This window comes from Ursus americanus, chromosome 2, assembly GCF_024610735.1.
Source record: "Ursus americanus isolate L20-20 chromosome 2, mUrsAme1.1.p, whole genome shotgun sequence".
NCBI classification, from domain to species: domain Eukaryota; kingdom Metazoa; phylum Chordata; class Mammalia; order Carnivora; family Ursidae; genus Ursus; species Ursus americanus.
This window is the reverse complement of record NC_142128.1, coordinates 99,454,630-99,475,666: the sequence shown is the minus strand read 5'-3', so window position 1 is coordinate 99,475,666 and position 21,037 is coordinate 99,454,630. Positions and strand designations below refer to the sequence as shown.

General features: G+C 46.4%; 1 protein-coding gene across 1 annotated transcript in view; it reads right to left on the bottom strand.

Moving 5' to 3' along the window:
* Positions 1 to 365: 365 nt before the first annotated feature.
* CNIH3 (cornichon family AMPA receptor auxiliary protein 3) overlaps positions 366 to 21,037 on the bottom strand; it is a 338,644-nt gene continuing 317,972 nt past the window's right edge. Inside the window, exon 8 of the transcript XR_015723191.1 lies at positions 366 to 500. The gene's annotated coding sequence lies outside the window, so the exon portion shown is untranslated. The remainder of the gene's footprint in view (positions 501 to 21,037) is intronic.

Sequence of the window (21,037 nt, the reverse complement as noted above, 5' to 3'; positions counted from 1 at the left end):
AACATTAAGCTTTTCAGGATGGATAGTAAATTTTGATAATTTTCTCCATTCTACATTACAACCGAAACACTTAGTTCAATATACTGTAATTTACTACTAAACTGTGATGCAGAGTGGTGATTTGTAATGGTTTGTTTTCACACACACACACACACACACACACACACACAAGAAACGGATTCGAAATGGCAATTAACATAACATCCAAAGCAATACATTCTAAGCATATAAAATAACTAGCATAGTCAGTAGGAATTTGCAATAATTTAGATTCACAAATACATCAACTGAAATCAAGAACCTTAAGTTTCCAAATGTAAATCAAGTTGTAAAAATCAGTATGTAGGGGTGATACTCGCCTGGGGGCTCAGTCGGTGAAGCTTGTGCCTTCGGCTCAGGTCATCATCTCGGGCGGGGGCGGGGGGGGGGGTACCTGCTCAGCGGGGAGTCTACCTCTCCCTCTTCCTCTGCCTGCCGCAGGCTCTGTCTACTTGTGCGCTCTGTCAAATAAATAAATACAATCTTTAAAAAAAAAAATCAGTATCTACCTCATGGCTTCTCTATGCCCACTGTGGAAATAACAGGTTTGAATCATATTTAAAAAACAATATTATCCAAATACAGAGTTTTCTCAGACTCTCACCTGGAAACGTGCTGCTGATGTCGGTAACTGAGGCCACTCCCAGAGAATTCACCCAAGTCCAGAAAGTCCCCAGGGTTTGATTCAGTATTCACCTGTGTAGAGAGGTCCTCTCAAGTCACCAGACAGATTCTATTCTGAATTGAGTGGATGGGCAGTTCCCACGTTGACACGTACCACCATGAATCTTACAGACTTGGAGATTAAGTCTGGGGAGAGCCTCCTGGTGATCTCCACCCAGAGAGCCCCCCAAGCTTGCATTTCATCGTACCCACTATGGCCGAGCTGCTTCTCCAGTGTTGCAACTCCTGCATTATTTGCACTGATGACGTGGCTAAGGTTTGCGTGATGCTTGGATCCATCTAGATCAGGGCGTTTTAGCTCTGCTTCTGCAAAATTCGCACGCAGTTTAGTCCCACTGGGAGCATGAGCCTTCCCTAGTGGCACAGGACGTGTATTCGAATCCAGGAGAAAGGGGTGGAGTTTGAAAGTCCCTTGTCCCAGACTCGTTACTCTGACCTCGCCTTAGAGAATTGCTGATTTACATGGCTTCTGTTCTCTGATCTGTGCCATCTGTCTTAGCTAAAATAATCAGTTTGCCACCCTGCTAGGAAGAGGTAGGAGGGAGTCTATGCACCTGAGTTTGTGGAAAACCCTGCAATAATAGTCTATTTCCAATTAGAGCTCATTTCCTCTCCACCTGACTCATTTATGCTGTTTAATTTCCTGCTCTTCAAACCAGGGTTGCTGACCACGTTTGCATCAAGTTGTTTAAAATAACAGATTAGCTTTCCTGCTTTCGGCAACTTTCACCACCTAGTCCCCGACTGTAACTCACTCTGAATTCTTACTTTGACTCTCTTTCCCTGGAAACAGAACAGAATTTGCAGAGGATGCACCTGATTTGAGTGAATTATGCATTAGTGTAGCTGACTACAACCCTTACCGGCAGCTGAGTGATTTGGACTGTGGGCACGGGTGTGTCCATGGAGCAGGCTGTGGCAAAGAAAGAGCTGTAATCCTGGGGTTTTGGGGCCACCACCTTGGGAAAGCAGCTGAGAGGGCCCTGGACACCAGGCAGGAGATACAAAAAAGGAAGGTGGGAGAATCCGGAAGCCTGACTTCACTGAATCCAAAGGACTTGGAACATGTCCTGGTCATTGGAACCATGTGTTGCCCCATATACCCTTCAGCACTGCAGGTGCGACCACCCTTTCCGGCCACCATGGACTCGTGGCTACGGTCAACTCCACCGTGGACCATGCATCAGTCAGGGATGGAGTCCACCACCCAGGCCTCTGACCCTGCCTTCTGTGTCATCACAGAGCAGAAAACATGAAGCTTTCTTTAAAATTAGAGCCCACTGGGGGCGCCTGGGTGGCTCAGTCGGTTAAGTGTCTGATTCTTGGTTTCGGCCCGGGTCATGTTCTCAGCGTTCTGAAATCGAGTCCCCAGTCCGGCTCCACGCCCAGCGGGGAGTCTGCTTGAGATTCTCTCTCTCCCTCTGCCCCTCCACTCCCCTTGAGCACTCTCATTCTCTCTCTCTCTCAAAAAATAAATAAATAAAACAAAATTGGAGCCCACTTTCTTGTGTTTTGCTTATTAAGACCATTTAAACAGAATAGCTACTATATTTGCTTCTGTGTAGTAAGGAATTTGGTCTTATCCCAAGAGAGGACTGGCCTTTATCTTGGCTCCCAGGAGGTGACTTTGATCCACTTGGAATTTCCTGATTGGGATGTCTTTCTCATTCATGGCAGGACCCTTGCACCTAGTTTATGCTGCTAAGATGACTTGGGGTGGGGGGGGAGGGTCACCCCTTGCAGACTTAGCAGGGGCAGGGGTGTGGCTAGCCAGGTCAGAAAGACCAACCATGTGATAAGAGCACAGGGGTCTCAGACTGCTGATACCAGCCTGACCTCCAGAAAGGGGAGCTAGAAATTGAATTCAAACACATGGGCAACTGGTCAATCAATCATGCCTAGGTAATGAAGCCTTAGTAAAATCTCTGGACACCAAAGCTTGGGAGAGCTTCCAGGACTGACAACCCTCCATCAGTCCAGCCACACATCAATGCCGACAGAGGAACACCTGAGCACGATGGAATCTTCACATTTGTAAGCTTCCTAGACTCTGCCCTATGTCTCTTCCTCTGGATGATTCTAATGTGAGTCCTTTCCCTGTAATAAATGTGTCCATGAGATAGCAATTCTCAGTGAGTTCTGTGAGGCTCTCTAGTGAATTCTTGAACCTGAGGGTCATTCTGGGAAACCTGTGAACTTGAGTTGGTGTCAGAAGTCTTAGGTGGACTTGACCGTCTAGAGGACCATGTACCTGAACTTGAGTTCGGCCAATTCCAGAGAGATGCCTTTCCTGGACTCAAACTGGACATTGTGTTGTCATTCTGAAGCTCTTGGAGATTATTCTTCTCTGAGAATGGCCTCATTCATACTACATGGTCTTGCCCTCCGAACCCACAGTTGGCTGAATATGGGGTCAACACTTGACTGAAACTGGCCAATCAGACCCTCCTCCTCCCCAGGTAGATTGGGACTGAGAGACAGTCCCGGTGTGGGGCCATGTGCTGCGACGCAGGCTGAATGGACAGAAAAGCCAGCCTGCAGGCAAAGGAGAAGAGAACAGATGGAGAAAGAGAGGGAGAGAAGCAGAGGTTCGTCATGTTTCTGCAACACTCCCTTCCCACTTTCCCCCCGAGTCTCGCATGCTTCCTAAAAGCTTGAATTGGTTCCCCTGACTAATGACAAAATGTCCTATCTGATACCCAATGGCTTCCCTTCAGTCTCATCTAATTCTTGAGCTCAGCCCCCCAAGCCTGCTCTCTTCTCCCTCTGGACGTGCCCTCCACCATGGCAAGGATCTCCTGGAACAGTAATTCTTCCAATACACATCGGCTGTGATTGTATAAATAATTATTCTAAAGATGCAAGTTTCTAAGGTTAAGACTAAGACACCTGTGATTAAACCCCAAAGCAGCATGGGATGGAACAAGGTCGGTCACTGGGCAGCAGGAGAGAAATGAAAGCATGTGGAGACGTCTGCACCCCTGGAACCTGGCAGTAACACTTGCTACATGACCTCATCCCATTTGCCCCAGACAATTAAAGAATAAATCCCATATTTAACTTGAGATTCAGATGGAGTGACGCATTCAGTGTCCTACAGCCATATCTCCTGGTGGCCTGAGCCTCCCTCATCCACCCCAGGGTGATACTTAAAAGACATCCCCAAGGTGAGAAGGTGATCACTAGGGCTTGAATTTGGAAGCGTGAGGCTGATGTGGCAATTCTGTGACTCCACGGGGCAGAATGACCCTCAGCTCTGCTCGCTCCCTTCATTGGTTCCCATACGTTTTGTGCACGTCTAAGCTCCTGGTAGGTGGAAAGGTGCTTGAGTGTGAAAGCCACGTCAGAGTCACCTTTATCTCCTTCGTGGGAGTGTGTTTTACACCTAGTAAGTGTTTATGTGGACTGAGTATGTGACAAATCAATAGAAGAACCCATCTTCCTTTTAGGATAAAGGAAAAGAAATGACTCACTGTGACCCTACTTGATGGATGCCCTTCCCCTACCTGCTGCACGTCGCCAACCTGTACACGCATCTAGGACCCAAAGGCATCGTTTTGCAGAAGAAACAGAGTTGTTGATGTTTTAGAAAGATGGTATAGCTGGCTAAACAGTGGCCTCCCCCACGATATCCACGTCTTCATTCCCAGAATCTATGAATATGTTACATTGCATAGTAAAGGGCAGTTAAGGTAGCAGATGACCTTAAAATGTGCAGATTACCCTGGACTATCTAGGTGGACCAGAGAGTCCTTAAAAGTGGAAAAGGGAGTGAGAAAAGTAGGTCACAAAGATGCCACATGAGAAAGCCTCCACCAGCTCTTGCTGGCCTTGAAGGCAGAAGGGGGCCAAGGAATGAGGCCAGCCCTAGAAACTGGGGAAGCCAAGAAAACGAATTCCCTCCTAGACCTCCAGAAATGAACACCACCCTGCCCACCCCCTGGTTTTATTCCAGTGAGATTCATTTAGAATGAAATGGGATAGGCAGTCCAATGGGAGGTGGAGTCACGGAGCAGTGCAGTCCCTGCTGGAAGGGTCCCCAAAGCAGGGGGAGGGGCGGAATGCTCCGGCATTTCCCCGGCCCCCACCTTCCCTCTTTGGCAATGCCCATCTCTCCAGGAAGCCAGAGGGCAGCAGAGCCTAGAAAAGGAGCCCCCGTCACACAGCACCGAGGAAAGGCGGCATCTGAAAGCAGGTTGTTCAATGCTAGGAACGTCTCCCAGTGGCTGTTTCCCCGACTAAATGAAGCCTTTCATGGCCATGGGAACACAAACGTCTGTCCTGGTCCTCTCCTGTCTTCTGTTTCCCACTGACCACATCCCAGGTCAGTCTGTACGGGCAGGGTCACTCCTTTGTATCAGGGCCTTTGAGACTAGACCCAGGTAACATCCCATTGGAAATGTCTCAAAACGCAGGCTTCAAATATTGTCATGGATGTTGGAGGCCCTCAGCCTGCTCTGAGTTCACCTGTAATGATGGTGGGCAGATTCTGTGCACATGGACCCTTCCAGACTCAAGGACCCACACCTGTGCTTCTCTGCAGACGCTCCCCAGGCACAAGGTTGCCTGGTTCAGGAGAGGCCACCCCCAAGAACTGGGACTTAATTGCCCCCAGGGGCAGCCCTCAGCCTGGGACTGTTGCCAGTGGGTAAGACCTCCAACTTTCTGGTCCTCAGATGGGACACTGCTGAGTTGCACCCACACTGCTCCTCGGAGGCCTCCACAGGACTGAGCCCTGGTCACCCACAGTGGGAGCCCATGCAACGGTGTGTCGCTTATTGACTTTTCTCCCTTCCCTGACTCACATTCCCTGCTTCCTCCCTCGCATCTAGTCCTTGTCTTAGAGTTGATTTTAGGGAAAACCAAACTAAGAAAAATGTAAAGCAAACATAAAGTCTTGCTAAAATGTTGGCTGGCCTTTTTTCTGAGGGCGTGGTGTCTGTCTTTCACATCCTGCTCTCACCTCCTGGGGCGTGGTTGGTGATGGTGGGTGTGTTGGGGGTGGTGAGGAGAGATATTTATACTCCAACATGCCCTGTGACGGGGGCGGGGAGCAGTGTTTGGCAGAAAAAGGCTACCCAGCATTTCAGGAGCCCTTGGATTCCAGGATATGATTTGTGCATGGTTACTGAACCCCTCCTTTGGTGTGGCTGTATCACTCACATTTCTGTTATATGGGCCATTGTTTTCCAATTCTGGTTTGTATCAAAAGCACCCAGGAAGCGTTAAAAATACAAATGCCTGGGCCTCGACTTTTCATTGACAGATTTGTCTCTTTGTAAAGAGTGAGGTTGTGTGTGTGTGTTTAAACCCCAGGTGCTGCTGACACACAGTTCAGTCTGGGAACTGCCATCTCTTACCCTTAATGGGAGGGGGTTTCAGAAGATGGGGTGGTAAGACAAAGCGTGGGAGGGAGGCTTGTAACGTGCAGTAATTGAGACATTAGAATTTTACAGCTCCGTAATGAAGATGATTTCCTGACAGTGTCAAAAGCTTGCACCTGGATTGCTGAGATGTCTCCCAGATTGATTGTCTTCACGACAGCCTGTAACGTTGGTGGTAAGGACACAAGCCTCTTCCAGGACCAAGTGTCATCCTTGAGTATCTTTTATGTAAATGTAACCTTTAGGTGAGGAAGGGGGAGAGACCATATAATCGGTGAATCAAAAGCAGATAATCAGCACTTTGTGTGGTATTGGCATATAATTACAAGGCCGAGATCCCCGTAACTTGATATTTGGGCAAAGAAATAAGGAAAAACACCTGCAACTCATTCTGCAAGGTTAAAGTGGGATTCTCTGAACTCTGTTTCTGACATAACATTAAACAGCACACACTGAACCAACCAAAAAAAAAAAAAAAATCTTGTGAAACTGCAAATCCAGAAAGCAGGTGCAAACGATCTCTTCTCACTTGGTATCTACTTCACAAAACCATTAGCAATGAGATTTTACAACCCTCCAGCGAAATGTAAAGACTGTATCAAATTTTCTGATGCCATAAAACACCCTTGTGATTAAATCTGTCAGCCTGCCCAATTTCCATTAACCCTCCACACTCGGAGGTGTCTGCAGAAAGTGCTGCGGAGGGAGCGGTTCGTGCCTGGGAGTCTGATGTCCTCCCTCGTCTGGTTTCCATGAGCCACGCGGCTACATGGGAGCCATCGCTCACTGCAGCGCCCGGGGCCTGATTAATAAAGGCATAAATGAATGAATGCATGCATGCATGCTGCTCAGCCCCCACACTCCCCTATCCCAAACTGGCCCTGCAGGCTCTTCCCTGACTTCCCTGATAGAGGCAACCAGCCCGTGCTGGGGTGTCAGAGACAAGGCTGGACACCAGGTAAAGTGTTGGAAACAGTATTCAGTAACTGCTGACGGCAAGGGAAGAGGGGAGCTCTGTTCTGATTTATGCAGACGTGACTGGGAATTTTAGGGAAACATGAGGGGGTGGGAAGGGACTGAAGCAGTCACAGAAGTGAAAAACGACAAAGCGTAGACCAGTGTAAATGATTAGGCAGCTGTGTCTGCTTGCTGGCAGTGATCAGAGTCAAGGATCCGTCCTCCCACAGCGATGGGAGGCAGAGGCCCTGTCCTTCCTGATGGCTGTCAGGACCCTGAGAAAGACATCCCTGAGTCACAGGAGATCCATATACACCTCGGAGGGACAGAAAAGGGATTTATGATTGTAAGCCCTTTATAGTGAATGCCTTAGAAAGATGGGTCAGCGGCCATCGTCAGGTGTTGGCTAGAACGAACAGTAAATTCTTTTCATAGCCCTGAGCTTTTCCAGGCTGGAACTCAAGGGGGGCTGGGTTGTCCCAGGGATGTTGACCTTAGGCTGCCAGAAACCGTGTTACCATCTGGTCACATCTCTTGGTGCAGGGGTTTGGGGAGACATCATGTGCTGAAAGTTCTTGGGGGCTTTGGAACAGAAGATGGTGAGTCAGACCAGCTACCTCTCTTCAAATTCGTCACCACTGGGAAGAGATAAGTAGACCAAAAAATTTATATAGAACAGAATATTATACACGTGGGAGGAACTTGTTTTTACAAAGCACAGTGGGAAGAATTCGTGGATGTTGTCATGGAATATGGAACAAGGAGGGAATACTAGGAAATGAGCCAGAAACCAGAGAATTTCTCAGCAGAAGCGTGAGTACATTAGAAGGGAGGCAGTCTGAACTATCCAGCAGCCCAGAGAGAGGAAGGGAGAGTAGGACAGGAAGGGAAATCCTCATGTAGGGGATGGAAAATGTCGTTTTCCTCTTACCCCTCTAAGTTTTCTGCTGTGGTTCCTGCCACAAAAGACAGATTAACAAGAAAAAAACAAACAGAAGTTTACTAATACGTAGACCTCAGGTGCCGATGGGACATGCCCAGGGAGAAATGAGCACTTCTCAAAGAGGTGCTCAGAATTCAGGCTTCAACACCACCTTCAGCTACGTGGAAGAGAGAAAGGATGTGGGGGGGGGCCAGCTATGGGCAGGTGATGGGGAAATTATGTAAACAGAGGGAGGTTAGTTATGCAGATCTGAGTCGTGTTTTCTCCACCAGTGTGCGCGTCCTGACGTGTAGACAGCCTTCTCTTCCTGCACAGGAAGGGAGATACCCTCTGTAGCTGCACAGTCTCTTACAATAGGGTAAATTCTATTCTATTTCCAGAGCTTTTCCTGTGTCTGCTGTCTCCCCAGATAATCAGCTCTAAATAACCCTTATGCCAAAGAGGCATATTCCGGCACCCATCCTTCACACAGACCTGGCTCAGCTGCAAGGGCGGCAGGCAAGGGGGTGGGAGGGAAGGGGGGAGGAGAGGAAGGGAGGCGGCTTCAGGTTCTGTGCCTGCACTGATGGGCTGGAAGTCGTGACCCCACCACGCCTGCACAGGGATTCCTAGTCCAAACGGCAGCTGGCAGGACCTGGGGAAGAAGGACACTCATGAACTCCAGAGGCTGACATCTGGGTGCACACTCAGCAAGAGTCATGCACATGCACTGAGTAAACTGGGGGAGGAGAGACAGCACACAAATAAAGTATCTGATAAAGCAGGACGATGGTATCAAGCAGCCAACCAGCCTGTAAAGAAGTTTCACACTTAACACGCCTCCTGCCAAGCTTTCCGACTCTGGAACCAATCAAAACACAGTATTAGCCTCGACCAACCCCTCAAGATTGAACAAAGTAAAGCAAATCTACTTCAGAAAGGATCCCTGGTTTTATACTCACAGGTTTATTTTCGCATGTGTTTTCAAGCTTACGCCGTAGATGATGGGCATTTACCAAATCTCAACTTTCCTCACAGAGTATCAAACTTGCAGGTTCTGCACGTGCTTCCTGAGGTGGGCCCGTATTGCTATGCATCTCCCTCTTAGGACCCCTTTTGCTGCATCCCAAAGGTTTTGGACTGCTGTGTTTTTGTTTTCATTTGTTTCCGCGTACTTTTGAAATTTCTTCTTTTATTTCCTGGTTGATCCACTCATTGTTTAGTAGGATGTCGTTTAACCATCATGTATTTGTGGTCTTCCCAGATTTATGTGTGGTTGACCTCTAGTTTCATAGCATTGTGGTCAGAAAAGATGCATGGTATGACTTCGATCTTCTTGGATCGGATATGTGATTTACTCTGGAGAATGTGCCATGTGCACCTGGAAAGAATGTGCATGCTGCTGTTTGAGGATGGAATGTTCTGTTAAATCCATCTGGTTCCATGTGTCATTCAAAGCTATTGTTCCCTTGTTGACTTTTTCTTCAGATTGCTGTTTCCATGCTGTATGTGGTGGGTTGTTGGCTGGCCTTCTCTCCAGAGCAGTGCAGTGCCCTCCAGGCTCTCCCCCAGCCAAGCCTGTTGAACTTCAGAACTCCAGGCTTTTAAGCCCCGCTGGTTGCAAGAACTCAGGAAATTCGGTCCCTCTTGCTTTCCAAACCAATTGCTATGTGGGTTCGTTTTCCCTGTGAGCTCCCCTGTGTGCTAGTTTGTCTCTTGACTATGTCTCCCTCCCTACCACAGCCACCATGATCCAGTTCTCTCCCAAACCACGCCTCCACGCTTCCTACTTTCTTCCATGTGGCCTCTTCTTTCCCTTTCGCTGTGGAGTCTGTTCTGTCAGGACTTCAGGGCAATTTCTGGGGTCTTTAGGATGATTTGATAGTTATCTACTTGTGTTCGCGGGACAAAGTGAGCCTGGGGTTCTCCTGCTCAGCCATCATCTTCTAGTCCCCAGTTTAAATGAGATAATTTTCACATGCAATTCTAACAAATACTCTTTCTTTGGTAGACCAGTGTTAAGATTACTTAATGGACAACTCAGTTATAGAATACTCCATGCGTGTTTGGGTTTTGGTATTTTTTTTTTTAATCTGAGGACCATACGATTTTCTTCTGATTCATTCTATGGAAACTGATGAATTACTACTTTAACAATTCTCTCATGTGAGCCAATAAATCCTCTAGTATTTTAAAAATCCATAAATTTTACAACTCCCCTCCTATCTGCGCATTTGAATTCACCACAGAGGCAAGGACTTATGGTGATAGAAGAATGAACTGATATAGAAAAAAATAAGATCCAGGAACTACCCGCTATTACATTAAGTAACTCTAAGCACTTTACGCAAAAAAAAAAAAAAAAAAAAAAAAAAAAAAAAAAAAAAAATTAATCTTAGTTGAGCCACTATAGTAAAGCTGCTATCATCCTTACTGAATAACCATAAAAAGATAACTAAATTTTTTCTCTCAGAAACAAGCCAAGAATACCATTTCCAGGGCAGCCTCCATTAGCTTCCTACTTCCTGAGGTCACAGCCTAAGGTAGGTACTAAAAACCAGCAACTGAGAGAACGCTGGAGATACTAATCTGTGACTATCTGAGCTCTAATTCTTTCCCCCCCACACACTATTATCCAGTAACTGGGATATATAAACGTGAGGTTTTAGAGGGTTTAGACCAGTGAGCAGCATTATTACATAATGAGCACATTTCTTTCCCTTGAGCTTATTCATAAAGCATAACACTATTAGATGGATGAAGTAGGATTGAAGGGCAGAGCGCTCCTTTGGGTTTAGGACGCAGAAATGAATTTCAGTGTGGGTTAATATTTGCTCAAAAGAAGGACATCATTTATGCATTTTTCCTTGGCTGTTAATTGGGGACTCTCAGGATGTTGCCCGAGATCAGTTTAACCGGGATTTCCCCCGTGGCAGAAGGGGACACGTAAAGGGCAGCAGAGGCTCATTGCTGAAAAGCTTCGGACCGTGAGCCCTGGCGCCAGGCCTTCTGGACGCGATTCCTGCCTCGGTTTCTTGCAGTGTTACCTTGGGCACGTTATTCTTCCTTCCTCTGCTTCAGTTTTTCTTCCAGGAACAGGAGATAATAATAGTATACACTTCGTAGGGTTCATGTGGTGACTGTGTCACCTAGTTCATGGATAGTGCCTGTTCGAAAATTTTAGTTACTATTTTATATTTCAATCCAGGGCTTGGGTAGTTGACTATGATCCTATGGAATAATTAACATGAAACCTACAACTCCCAGCCTCCCATCGTGGGGACTTACATCATGCGAGAACTCGTCGGGACCGCTTCACCACTCTTCTCCCAGCTCTCCAAAAACTGGCTGCAGTGAGCCTGCATTTCATGCTGGTCCTCTCCGGAGAGGGGAGGCAAAGTCCGCCAGCACAGGTCTAAGAACACGGGCTTGCTGAGGAACTGATGTGAGACGACCAGAGAACGCGTGTGTCCCCTCGGAGCACCAACTCCTCCACCTCTAACACTTCACGCTAAGGAGCCTGGCACACATGCCATCCCATCCCTTCACCTGTGACCAACTTAGGAACGGGTGTGCTGCACGATCGGCCAGCAACAAGGAGGGGAAACCTGCTGGGGGAGACTGGGAAGGTCTTTGTCCCACTTAGAAAGGCGCACCGAGGTGAGTGCCCTGTCCTCCAGCTGTAGGACGTTAGTGCATGAGGGGGGGAATCCTGGGAAGGCGACACATCCTGAGGCCTGAGAGGAGGACAGCGGAGCAGAAGGGGGACAGTGGTGACCACTGAGTCCCCGGATCACCAGCCTGGGGGCCCCAGTCCTGGGCTGTGTTGTTACAGAAGATAATGAATCTGCCTTACTGTTTAGGCCGCTTCTTAAACTGTAATATGCATTCCAACCTCCTGGAGGTCTTGTTAAGTACGGCTCTGACGTCCTCGATCTGGGTGGCGCCTGACGTTCTGCTTCCCTAGGGAGCCCCTGAGTGACGGCAATGATGCTGGTCCATAAATCAACACGAGCAATGACGGAGATCTAGGCCACTGGGAGCGGGGCGTTCTCTTACTTGCCGCTGAAAGACACTTGGGGTGCTTCTGGCTATGGAAGGAATTTGAACTTGAAGATGGGGAGAGGGAGAATACAAAGAAAATAGACTCATTGTCTCTGTGGCTGGATCTAACAACTCAGAAGCCACACTTCTTCTAGTGGATAAATTAGCAGAAGATAAGAGAGAGAAGCAGGCAGAGAGGGACAGGAGCGAGAGCTACGGGGGGTGAGACTTCCTGCTTCCAGGGCCATTCCTTCCCGAGGCCCAGCTGCAGCCCTGCCTTTAGGAAAACCTTTCTGCTTGCCCCCAAATTATCCTACTGGTTCACCAAGAGGGTCATGGGAGTATGTTTCTATTCCTTGAATCGGAAGCTTTCCTTGAGAGCGCATAGCGTGTGCTTTTATGCACCGCATGGCGTTGACTACACTCTATAGGACTTGACATTTATATGTACGAATATTGATGTAGATAGGTATTATATTTATATATATTTATATTCCTGGACGCTGGATATATATTCATTTGTCTATTTATTCCTCAACACCTAAAATAATACATGATGCAAAAATTCTGACTTGGTGAGTAAAAAGAAGACACATATACTGGAAACTTACAGAAAATAGGTATGTGGTTCAACCAATTCTTACTTCATGTAAATCTCCGTATAATTGGCTTTCACCAAATCTGTTAGTGACTCAACTCTGTGCAAATGACTATGAAAATGACAAAGTAAGATACATACATGTTCTCTCGAAAGCCCTAATGTTTATGTCATGTTTTTTAACCAGAAGGGTTATTCTACAGGCAAACAAAATAGGGTCAACGGTCTGCTGTTTTTTTATGACTCTCTTATTCAGATACAATTCACATACCGTATGAGTCACCCATCTACAATCCTATTGTTTTTATGATATTCCCTGAGTGGTTCAACCATCACTATCAATATTACAACATATCTAGAACACCAAGAAACTCCAAATTCTTTAGCAGTCACTCCCCATTTCTCTCCAGGTCCGCTGCTCTGAACAACCACTAATCTACCTTCTGTCTGTTCCGGAATCTCACACCAACAGAATCATACGACACATGGTCTTTCGTGAATGGCTTCCTTCTCTTCCCATGGCACTTTCGAGGTTCATCCATGTTGTGCAAGCAATAGTTCTTCCTTCCTTTTCAGCCCGAGTCACCCAACACCATGAGCGTGTATTGTGTTTCATCGATCTATGTGTCTGTTGGCGGACATCTGGGTCATTTCCAGTCTCCAGCTACAATAAATCTCTTTTGTTTGCACGTTCGCATGAAGTTATTATGTGGATGTATGTTTTTCTTTCTCTTGGATAGATACCTAGTGGGGGAGCTTCTGTGTCCCAGGGTAACTCTGTGTCTGACCTTGTGAAGAGCTGCAGACTTTTCCCACAGCAGCTGCAACATTTTACATTCCCATCAGCAGCATGTGAGGGCTCCACTTTCCCTGCATCATCTCCAACACTTGTTATTCCCATCCCAGAGGGTGCAAAGCACTATCTCATTGTAGTTTTGATCCGCATTTCCCTGATGGCTAAGGGGTACTTCAACTTTGACTGATAAAATCTAGAGGAGATGAGTTTTTTCGATAATTAGCTATCGCTTGGTTGCAGATAAAGTTTCGTTCAGATGGGCTTTCTTTCCAGTGACACCATTTTTCATTTTTTTAAATTTATTTAAAAATTAGGACCACCCACTTGCCATCCTTTTTATCTAGGTGTTTCACATACATACGCACACAATATGCAGTAGATGGGAGTTCTTTATGTGACGTAGGTATTTTTTAAATGCATAATGAATAAATAGGATAATACCAGTCCAAAGAAAAGCTATATTTATCTTTGTGACTATCCTCATGAGAACAGCATATAGCAGTTCTCAGAAGCTGAACCTTCGAACGCCTGGATTTTTGTGATTCAATTTTTGCCCACCTTCTTACTACACACATTGCACCATGAATAACAAAAACAACAGCCTTCCCTAACCGCAAACCACAGATATGAAAATCAGAACTTGTAATTCACAACAGAAAATCTGGGTTAGGAGGGAATGGAGACAGTACATGAACTGAAACAGGTGAAAGACTGAATATGCAAATGGACAGAGTGAATGGCCAGACCACATATAAGAACAGAACTCTGAGCATGGTCTTCAGGAGCACACCCAAGACACCAACCCATGACCTGCCCTTAACAAGCCCAGGAAACCCCCCTACTAGCTACAAGTTGGACTCATTGGAAGTCAGCCCACTGTCTCTAAGAAACAGTCCCACAAACCAAACAAACAGTCCTGTAACAATTGACCCCAAATAGCCAAGACTTGATTAATAACAGTCAACAAAACTAAAAAGCAACCTATGGAAAGGGAGAAGATATTTGCAAACGACATAGCTGATAAAGGGCTGGGAGCCAGAATCTATAAAGAACTTATCAAACTCAACACCAAAAAACAAATAATCCAGTTAAGAAATGGGCAGAAGACATGACTGTTCATGACTGTTCATTTTTCCAAAGAAGACATCCAGATGGCCAACAGACATATGAAAAAATACTCAACATCACTCAGCATCAGGGAAATAAAAATCAAAACCACGAGATACCACCTCACACCAGTCAGAATGGCTAAAATGAGTAAGTCAGGAAACAACAGATGTTGGCGAGAATGTGGAGAAAGGGGAACCCTTGTGCACTGTTGGTGGGAATGCAAGCTGGTACAGCCACTCTGGAAAACAGTATGGAGGTTCCTCAAAAAGTTACAAATAGAACTACCTTACGACCCAACAATTGCGCTACTAGGTATTTATCCAAAGGATACAAAAATAGTGATTTGTAGGGGCACATGCACCCCAATGTTTATAGCAGCAATGTCCATAATAGCCAAACTATGGGAGCAACTCAAGTGACCATCAGTGGATGAATGGATAAAGAAAGTGTGAGATATACAGATATACATATAGAGAGGTCTATCTATATATATACACATGATCTGTCTATATATATATATCATCCATTACATATATTTTATGTATATAATATATATCAAGATGTGGTACTTATAATGGAATATTACTCAGCCATCAAAAAGAATGAAATCTTGCCATTTGCAATGACATGAATGGAACTAGAAAGTATTATGCTAAGCAACATAAGTCAATCAGAAAAAGACAAATACTATATGATTTCACTCACGTGGAATTTAAGACACAAAACAGATGAACATATGAGATGGAAAAAAGAGAGAAAGAAGCAAACCATAAGAGACTCTTTACTATGGGAAACAAGCTGAGGGTTGAGGGAGGGGAGCTGGGGGGGGGATGTGGTAACTGGGTGATGGGCATTAAGGAGGCCACGTGATGGAATGAGGACTGGGTGTTATATACAACTGATGAATCACTGAACGCTACCCCTGAAACTAATAATACACTATATGTTAACTAACTTGAATTTCAATAAAATCAAAGAAAGAAAGAAGAAATAACTGACAGCTTTCTTAACCCTTGTCTCTACCTCCAACTCAGAGCCAGCCAGAGAAATTCAAATCAGCCATCATACAGGATGCCCTACTTCTTGGCTGTCCTGCAGCTTTCCCAGGCCAACAGCCTCCAGCCAGGGCCCCCCGGAAGCCGCCCCTGTTCCAGCCACAGAGCTTGGCCGCTCCTCTGCCTGCCCTCGAGCCTCTGCCAGAACACAAGTGATGACAGCGGCTGCCTTTGTTATTGCGAGCTCTGAACACGGAGCCTCATCCTGTTTGGTTGGTGTTCACGTATCTCCATATATTTGAATGTAATATTCTAGCCCAACTTAGAATCTGACAATTTTCTGGATCCAGGTGAAAGAAGGAGGACTCCCATGATAGCGAACGTCCTCTGAGCCTGTCCTGAATGGAAGAGCAGGAGGCTTACCATTAAAACACCAGGGCGGGGGTGTCCGGGTGGGTCGGTCCGTTAAGTGTCTCCCTTCAGCTCAGGTCATGATCCCGGGGTTCTGAGATCAAGTCCTGCATCGGGCTCCCTGCTCCGCGGGGAGTCTGCTTCTCCCTCTCCCTCTCCCCCTCCCCCTGCTCATGTTCTCTCTCTCTCTCTCAAATACATAAATAAAAATCTTAAAAAAAAAAAAAGACACAATCATGACTCAAGGCTGCAGGGTTATAGCCACAACTCTGGACACTGCCACTCCAGACCTCAGTCTCCCAACCTGTAAAATGGGAAGGGTGGGGGCGGGAGGCACACTGCATCTCTAAAATAGCTAGTTTCTTGACCACAGAATATCATAGGTCATTTCTATATGTGCCTCTCCCAACCTTCTCACCTCATTCTCAGTTAACCAGGACAGATAGACGTCTTATCCACGGGAACATAGTGTTCCCTTATAGCAAGTACTTCACAGAATAATCTTCAGACCCCCTTCAACGAAGATCTGTAAGTATTTGTTTCAAACGCAGTTTTCTGGCCCCTATCCCACTCTTAATGAATCTGGACCCCTGGTAAGGGACCCCAGAAACAACACTTCTAACAAGCTCCCAGGGAATCCATATGCCAATAATAACCAAGGTTTATTCCTATGTTCCTGTGTTGTTTCAAATGCTTTATATTCATTCATTCATGTAATCCTCAGGGCAACTCTGTATGGTCAGATTATGCCCATTTCACAGACAAGAAACTGAGGCACAGAGTCTCTGGTCCAGGGTCACTATGCTAGTGTAGGAGAGGAAAAGATAGTGTTCCTCAACCACCTTAGGGTCCCTGGCTGGATCTAGAAACTGAACTGACAAAAACAGAGTAGCAGAAGAAAAGCATACAAATTTATTTATTTATTTACTTCTTATTTTTTACATTTTATTTATTTATTTGAGAAAGCATGAGCACGGGGAGGGGCAGAGGGAGAGGGAGAAGCAGGCTCCCCACTGAGCAAAGAGCCCAATATGGGACTCGACCCCAGGACCCTGAGATCATGACCTGAGCCAAAGGCAGACACCACCTGAGCCACCCAGGCGCCCCCAAATTTATTTAATATAAATTTTACATGACATGAGAGTCTTCGTAATGAAATGAAGACCTGGAGAAACAGTTAAGCCTGAGTGTTTTGATGCCGGGCTTGCTGAAGAGTGGAAAGCCATGGGAAGTTGTAAGAGGGCCATGAATGTGAGCTAAGTGTAGTAAACGGGAAAATTTAGCAAGACCTGTTCGTTTGGCGTCTTCCCGGGGTCTCTCCGTCCTGAAGATGGATGATCCTTTCCTCCAGGTTCAGGGAGGGCACCGCATACGTGAGGGGCTTATGATACATTTTAGGGGAAAAGGGTCAGGGTGGAGGTCAGAGAGACCTTCCTGCTTCTGCCCTTTTCTCAAACTTTACCTTCTTTTAAAATATGCAACGGGGAGTTAAGATGGCGGAGGAGTAGGAGACACCGTTTTCAGCCGGTCCTCCGAGGCGAGCTAGATAGGTACCAGACCAGCCTAAACAACCACGGAACCAGCCTGAGACGCAGGAAGACGCATCTGGATCTCTACAAATGAACATCTCCAGCGCTGAGTATTGAGGTACGAAGCGGGGAGCCATGAAACCGTGCACAGATATCGGAAGATAAACGGAAGGGGGAGGGAGCCGCCGCGTTCGGGCGCCGGGAAGCGGTAGCCACTTGCACGGGAGAGCGGGCGGACTCACGGACAGCACCCGCAAAACAGCAGACTGAGACCGTGAGCCGGGTGCGCGCGCCACCAGGCATCTCGCGGAACCCCGGAATCCCGGTGCGCTCACTGGATCCAGACTGAGACCGGGAGATCCGGGAGCGCGCGCCGGGCGGCTGGCGGCTGGCGGCGTTAGAAACACAAAGGACAGAGACACGCCGGCCCTGGAAGTGAGGGCTGGGATGCCGGGTGTGGGGCGCACATCCCGGGACGCTGCAGGGTTGAGCAGCACCAACAGAAACAGAGTTAAAGTGGCCAGAACATTAGTGGAGAACGGGCCGCAATCCCTCTGTTCTGTGACAGAGGCTGAAATTTGGCCGCTGCTGCTCTGACTCTCAGAAGAGGCACAGCAAACCGCCAGGGAAAGCCGCCAGAGAACAAAAGCCTGGAAATACCGGCTCAGGGAGTGCCCCTCCCCATCCCCCCTCGCAGGGGACGCCGAGACTCTACCCAAACAGGGCTGCCTGAGTATCGGCGCGGCAGGCCCCTCCCCCAGAAGGCAGAAGGCAGGCTGAAAAATCAAGAAGCCCACAACCCGGGCGCCTGGGTGGCGCAGTCATTGAGCGCCTGCCTTCGGCTTAGGGCGTGATCCCGGCGTTCCGGAAAGGAGTCCCTCATCGGGCTCCTCCGCTGGGAGCCTGCTTCTTCCTCTCCCACTCCCCTGCTTCTGTTCCCTCTCTCGCTGGTTGGCTGCCACATAAATAAATAAATAAAATCTTTAAAGAAGAAGCCCACATCCCTAAGATCCCTATAAAACAAGGGGCACGGCCTGGGACCCAGTCAATAATTTGGGCTCTGGAAACCCCGCAACCTCTCTTCATCAGAATGACAAGAAGGAGAAGCCCCCCCCAGCAAAGAAAAGACAGTGATTCTGTGGCCTCTGCCACAGAAATAATGGATATGGATGTAACCAAATTATCAGAAATGGAATTCAGAGTAACGATGGTCAAAATGATGAGTAGAATTGAAAAAACTATTAACGAAAAGGTTACTGAGAATATAGAATCCCTAAGGACAGAAATGAGAGCGAATCTGACAGAAATTAAAAATTCTATGAGCCAAATGCAGGCAAAACTAGAGGCTCTGACGGCCAGGGTCGCAGAAGCAGAGGAACGAGTTAGTGAATTGGAGGATGGGTTAATAGAGGAAAAAATGAAATTAGAAGATGGTCTTAAAAAAATCCATGCCCACGAATGTAGGTTACGGGAGATTACTGACTCAATGAAACGATCCAATGTTAGAATCATCGGCATCCCCGAGGGGGTGGAGAAAAACAGAGGTCTAGAAGAGATATTTGAACAAATTGTAGCTGAAAACTTCCCTAATCTAGCAAGGGAAACAAACATTCGTGTCCAAGAGGCAGAGAGGACCCCTCCCAAGCTCAACCATGACAAACCTACGCCACGTCACGTCATAGTGCAATTCGCAAATATTAGATGCAAGGATACAGTATTGAAAGCGGCCAGGGCAAAGAAATTTCTCACGTACCAAGGCAAAAGCATCAGAATTACGTCAGACCTGTCTACACAGACCTGGAATGAGAGAAAGGGTTGGGGGAGCATATTTAAAGCTCTTTCAGAGAAAAACATGCAGCCAAGGATCCTTTATCCAGCAAGGCTCTCATTCAGAATTGATGGAGAAATAAAGACATTTCAGAATCGCCAGTCACTAACCAATTTTGTAACCACGAAACCAGCCCTACAGGAGATATTACGGGGGGTTCTATAAAAGTAAAAAGGCCCCAAGAGTGATACAGAACAGAAAGTCACAGCCAATACAAACAAAGACTTTACTGGCAACATGGCAACATTAAAATCATATCTCTCAGTAATCAGTCTTAATGTAAATGGTTTGAACCATCCCATAAAGCGCCACAGGGTTGCAGATTGGATAAAAAGAAATGACCCATCCATTTGCTGTCTACAAGAGACTCATTTCAAACCCAAAGATGCATTCAGACTGAGAGTAAGGGGATGGAGTACCATCTTTCACGCAAATGGACCTCAAAAGAAAGCTGGGGTAGCAATTCTCATATCAGATAAATTGGATTTTAAACTACAGACTATAGTTAGAGATGCAGAAGGGCACTATATTATTCTTAAGGGAAGTATTCAACAAGTGGATATGACAATTATAAATATATATGCCCCCAACAGGGGAGCAGCAAGATACACAAGCCAACTCTTAACCAGAATAAAGAGACATATAAATAAAAATACATTAATAGTAGGGGACCTCAACACTCCACTCTCAGAAATAGACAGAACACCCTGGCAAAAACTAAGCAAAGAATCAAAGGCTTTGAATGCCATACTCGACGAGTTGGACCTCATAGATATATATAGAACACTACACCCCAGAACCAAAGAATACTCATTCTATTCCAATGCCCATGGAACATTCTCAAGAATAGACCATGTTCTGGGACACAAAACAGGTCTCAGCCAATACCAAAAGATTGAAATTATCCCCTGCATATTCTCAGACCACAACGCTCTGAAATTGGAACTCAACCACAAGGAAAAATTTGGAAGAAACTCAAACACTTGGAGACTAAGAACCATCCTGCTCAGGAATGACTCGATAAACCAGGAAATCAAAAATCAAATAAAACAATTTATGGAGACCAATGAGAATGAAAATACAACAGTCCAAAACCTATGGGATACTGCAAAGGCAGTCCTAAGGGGGAAATACATAGCCATCCAAGCCTCACTCAAAAGAATAGAAAAATCTGGGTCGCCTGGGTAGCGCAGTCGTTAAGCGTCTGCCTTCAGCTCAGGGCGTGATCCCGGCGTTCTGGGATCGAGTCCCACATCGGGCTCCTCGGCTGGGAGCCTGCTTCTTCCTCTCCCACTCCCCCCGCTTGTGTTCCCTCTCTCGCTGGCTGTCTCTCTGTCACATAACTAAATAAAATCTTTAAAAAAAAAAAAAAAAAAAAGAATAGAAAAATCTAAAATGCAGTTTTTATATTCTCACCTCAAGAAGCTGGAACAGCAACAGAGGGACAGGCCTAATCCACACACGAGGAAGCAGTTGACCAAAATTAGAGCTGAAATCAATCAAGCAGAAACCAGAAGTACAGTAGAGCAGATCAACAGGACTAGAAGCTGGTTCTTTGAGAGAATCAATAAAATTGACAGACCACTGGCAAGACTTATCCAAAAGAAAAGAGAAAGGACCCAGATTATTAAAATTATGAATGAAAAAGGAGAGGTCACGACGAGCACCATTGAAATTGGAAGGATTATTAGAAATTTTTATCAACAGCTATATGCCAATAAACTAAGCAATCTGGAAGAG